Raw genomic sequence first — 5,501 nt, 5'->3', positions numbered from 1 at the left:
CTCTTGATTTTGGCTCAGGTCATGATCTCAGGGTCCTGGGATCTGCCCACATCTGACTCTGTGCTCAGTGGGAAATCCGCTGGAGGATTCTGTCTCTCCCTCTGCCTCTGCCCCACCCCTCATGCTCACGCGCTCTTTCCCTCTGTAAAATAAATAAATAAATCTTTTTTAAAAATTTAAGGAAGCATAGCAAAATAAATATAACAACATAAAATAAAATTTAAAGTAAGGGAATCAGTTGGGACAAAGGCTAAAATGAGGTAGAAGAAGTAAGACAAAGGCGAGAGTAAAGTCAGTACTCTTAGTTCATGCCAAAGTTTTAAGTTTCCTTATAGCCTAAACAAAGAGGTAAACATGATCTATTACATGATTCTTGTTGCCCAGAAAATAAAAAGAAACCAGTTACTGAGAAGCCCAACTACTGCTAGTTCTACCACCAAAGGGAAAGTTCCCGCATGGGTCCTCATAAAGAGGACACTGTGTAATACAATAAATACTGATCTTCATGGGATTAAATAATGAACAACATCCTGATGGAAAATGTGCAGCAAAATATCTGGGTCATCCTAGGCATCACTGGAGAAGTCCTCAATGGCCACCTACTTAAAATCACAACTCCGCATCTCCCTTCCCAGCTCTGTTTCTTCCCATAGCACTTGCCATCAACTTATATTTTATCTCTTTTTGAATCTGTCTTCCCCCCACTAAAATATAAATTTAATGAAGGCAGAGACTTTGTCTATCTCATTCGTGTTCCCAGAATTTAAAAGAAGAGCTAGCATATAGAAATTGCTCAGTGTATATTTATTGAAAGAATGAAGGAATTTCATGAATTATCATCATATAATAAGTAATAATTATTATTATTGTCACCATATTATTAGTGGGATTCACAGAACTCTTTTATATAATATTCTTTAAGGTACACAAGGTAAAATTAACCCAAGGTAATATTTAAAAAGGCAATTCTATGAAAGTCACAACAATGTGGTATAAGAATATAGCTTTCAGTGGTCAAGATATGAATTTTATGACATCTAAAGGAATCAATACACTGTGCATTTTTGGACAACCCTTTATAAATATAGATTTAATCATTACAATGAAGCTGCAAATTGGGGCTGTATTTCCTGAAAGCAGTTAGAGATGAGGTATTCTATGTTCCTGTGGAGCACACAGCTATGTGGCTTGGTTCAGCAAAGTTGGGTTAGAAACCAGAACAAGGAGTCTATAAAATGACACAAGCCTGAACTGAAAAAAAGTTTGGTACCCACAGAGACGGGCCAAAGGATAACCCCCAGCCAGAGCCAAGATTTTTCTCAGAAAAAGATTAGATGTCCACGTGAACATAAAGACAACTTGATGATGATGGCCTCAAATGTTTATGCTATAGTTTAATAGCCGTTACATTTTTAGCCGAGGAAAAAATGTTTTTAATTTTCTTTTATTGTTATGTTAATCACCATACATTACATCATTAGTTTTTGATGTAGTGTTCCGTGATTCATTGTTTGTGCATAACACCCAGTGCTCCACGCAGAACGTGCCCTCTTTAATACCCATCATCAGGCTAACCCATCCCCCCACCCTCCTCCCCTCTAGAACCCTCAGTTTGTTTTTCAGAGTCCATCGTCTCTCATGGTTCATCTCCCCCTCCGACTTACTCCCCTTCATTCTTCCCCTCCTGCTATCTTCTTCTTTTTTTTTTTTCTTAACATATATTGCATTATTTGTTTCAGAGGTACAGATCTGTGATTCAACAGTCTTGCACAATTCACAGCGCTCACCATAGCACATACCCTCCCCAGTGTCTATCACCCAGCCACCCCATCCCTCCCACCCCCCACCACTCCAGCAACCCTCAGTTTGTTTCCTGAGATTAAGAATTCCTCATATCAGTGAGGTCATATGATACATGTCTTTCTCTGATTGACTTATTTCACTCAGCATAACACCCTCCAGTTCCATCCACGTCGTTGCAAATGGCAAGATCTCATTCCTTTTTATTAGCCGAGGAAAAATTTAAAGTAGGAAGTAGGATACCCAATGGCTTATCTGAACCATCTGCCATCTTAGTAAGATTCCCATAAAGTAACATGCACTTTCAGCATCTCGTAATTGCAGGATATACACTTAAGCAGATAAGTTTATCTTCTGGATAGAGATATTTTCCATAAGGGACTTAAATATCCAGAGACATTTACAAATATGAGAACTTTAGTTTGATTACAAGTACTCTGTAGCTATTCTTTCTAATGTATCTAACAGAGTCAGCTGTCAATTCAAGTTGGTCCCAGTTGCTGACAATAAAACCATATAGTTGGCATCTAGGAGAAGATCTTTTTCTTCCTCTTGGAGATTCACCTAGGTCATCTTAAAATGGTATCATTTTTCTTTTTAAGTGAAAGAAAAGAACCACAAAACCTCCCTGTTTTATTCCCATCAAATACTATTATTGGATTCACAAAAGCCCACACACTCCTACCTGACTCCCACATTGACAACCAATGGTGATGCAAAATGGGAAGTGATGTGTGCCTAGGGCAGATGCTCCGCACAGATTCTCCAGGAGAACTGGAGGACTTGTGTCCCTACCTGCTGGGGCTGCTGCCCACATTTGGTCCTCACCTGTCAGCCTCTTTGGGAACTGAGACAACTTGAACCTGGCCCAAATGCACAATGACCTCTGCTGAGACAACTTGAACCTGGCCCAAATGCACAATAACCTCCACGCATGAGCCTTTGGAGGGCTCTCCAGAGCTGCCCATCTCTGCACATCCAAATCTAGCCTGCCCACTGGGGCCCTGCTCAAATACCATCTTCTTCCAGAGACCTTTCCAGATTCCCCCAGCCACTGTTCCTTCCTTCTCTGAATGGCCCTGCTCCTTTCCCTGACAGGGTTACCAGATACAATACAGGACATCCAGTTAAATTTGAATTTCAGATCAACAAACAATTTTTAGTATGGATATGTTCCAAATATTGCCTGAGACACCCATGTGCTAAAAAAACACTATGTGTTATCAATCTGAAATTTAAATGTAACTGGGCATGTTATGTTTTTATTTGCTAAATCTAACAACCATATTCCCAGGCAGCCAGAACCCAATAAGCCCAACTTCCTCACCCCAACACAGAACAACTCTTAAGGACAACCTTAGTTTCAGAGCATCCTTTGGGGCCAAACTAGGTTTTTCATTGAGAATGCATCTCAGCCCAGCTTTTCTCTCTGCCCAATCCTGCTTCCTTCCCTGTAGTAGTCATTAATCCCAAAGAACACTCCCAAATAAACCTCCAGCACACTAATCTCCCTCCTAGAGTCTGCGTCCCTGGAAACCCAGCCCGGGACAGTGCTCTGAGAATGGATAAAGAACAGTTCGCTATAACACGAGGGGAACAATCAAGAGGAGTGGGAGGTAGTCTGGAGAGAAAGACTCAGGTGAACTTACAAAGAATATACACACACACTGTAGTGAAATGTGTCAGATGGACTAGGTCATCAAATATACTTTGGGCAATAATTTAGAAGTAAATATCTAGGAAAGCCCAGTTGTTTGTCACTCCCTGTGGAAGGAATGTGGAAGAGGAGGTGTCATGGTTGGGGGTTATTATTGCCTTACACCAGTGCTTCCTAAGCCTTCCCACCTCTTGAGGAGCAGAGAGTGCACCTCCGTTGTCTGTGGCTGCATGAAATTCCTTTGAGGTCTTTGCTTTGAATACCGGTATAGATCGTGCCTTCTATTTCATAATTACTTAGGCATTTAAAACAAAATGCTTTTCCCAAAATCATTCCATTCACTCACTTCCAGGAAGATGTTCCACAATGTTCCTGTAGCTTTCTATACTTCATGGAAATGGCCACTCACCCCTAAAGGAGTTCTTATAGCAGCTTGAGTAGCACAGCCCTTAAAGGATTTATTTCTCTCTTTCTTCACAGGGTTGATTCTGGGGCGAGTTATGCCAGCCTCTCTTGAGTCCAGAATCTTGTTCTTCCTCTTGCTTTCTCCCAGCCAAAGTTTTCTGATCCTGTGAAGAGGAAAACTGTCCATTGCTATTCTACCCTAATTCCAGGTGTAATAGGCATACAATGCCTGAGGCTAATGTAAAAATCTCTTGTCTAGGTTGCCCTAGCAACACCTGGTAACTAAAGTCAGAATTTTCTTTTTTTTTTTTTTTTAAGATTTTATTTATTCATTTGAGAAAAGTTTTCAATTAGCAATAATCGCGCCTCGGATAAACCTCATTGGCTACGATACTGCCACTGCGCAAAGCTTATTTATTCATTTGAGACACAGAGATACAGAGAGAGAGCATGAGCAGGGAGAGAGGCAGAGGCAGGAGAAGCAGGCTCCCCGCTGAGCCAGGAGCCCGATGTGGGGCTTGATCCCAGGACCCTGGGATCATGACCTGAGCCGAAGGCAGATGCTTAACCATCTGAGCCACCCAGGCGCCCCTAAAGTCAGAATTTTCATTAAAGATAACAGGTCAGCACAAACCATGAATCATGGAACACTGCATCAAAAACTAATGATGTAATGTATGGTGATTAACATAACAATAAAAATTTAAAGAAAAATAAATAAATAAAAATAAGAGCCCTATTATAAAAAAAAAAAAAAGGATAACAGGTCAGAAGCTGAAAACGGCTCACCAAACATATCACTGAATGTTATTATCACTACCTACCTTGGGTCATTTTCCCCTCAAGTTATTGTCTGCCACTTGCCCACACAGAAGCTCATCTCCCACTTTTGCAAAGTCTGACGTTTCAGTATCTAGAAAGAACACAATTGTAAGGAAACCTGGAGTTTCACTTTGCAATCCTAATTCTGAATTATCTATGAAAACCCTAATTTTAGAAGTCCAGGTTCCACTACCACTCCTCGAAGGTCCCATATGTTACCACTTGTCCATCTAAAGAAAGGCCCATTGACCCTTGCTGCTCATTTTCTCTTATTAAATCGAATCTCCATTGTATTGGTTTTTCTTGCAGCTGTAACAAATTGCCACATATATTTAGAGACTTAAAACAACATACGTATTATTTTATAGTTGTGGAGGTCACACGTCAGACATGGGTCTCACTGGACAAAAAATCAAGATGTCAGCAGGACTACGTTCCCTTCTGTAGACTCTAACTGGTGATCCATTTCCTTGCCTTTTCTGGCTGTAGAGACTGCCCACATTACTTGGGTCATGGCTCCCTTCCTCCATCTTCAAAGACAGTAACAGCATCTCTCTGACCCTTCTTCCATCATTCCATCCTATCTTTCTCATCAGAGCCTAGAAAGATTCTCCTCTTTTAAGGACCTATGCGATTGGACCTATGGGGGGCACCCCTGCTCCACAGAATACAAGATAATCTCCCCATCTCACGGTGATTAACTTAATCATATTTGCAAATTTTCATTTGCCAAGTAAAGTAACATATTCACAGGTTCTGGGGACTGGAGGAGTGGGCGATGGGGGTGGCATCATTCTATATACCACATCCACGCATA

At 41.0% G+C, this 5,501-nt stretch overlaps 1 pseudogene; it reads right to left on the bottom strand.

Moving 5' to 3' along the window:
• Positions 1–4,122: 4,122 nt before the first annotated feature.
• On the bottom strand, positions 4,123–4,273 carry LOC112811086 (U4 spliceosomal RNA; annotated as a pseudogene).
• Between the last annotated feature and the right edge of the window lie 1,228 nt (positions 4,274–5,501).

This window comes from Callorhinus ursinus, unplaced genomic scaffold, assembly GCF_003265705.2.
Source record: "Callorhinus ursinus isolate GAN/ISIS: 27379988/994484 unplaced genomic scaffold, GSC_fseal_2.0 scaffold12, whole genome shotgun sequence".
Lineage (NCBI taxonomy): Eukaryota > Metazoa > Chordata > Mammalia > Carnivora > Otariidae > Callorhinus > Callorhinus ursinus.
Note: the sequence above shows the minus strand (reverse complement) of the source record. Positions and strands in the feature narration are given on the sequence as shown.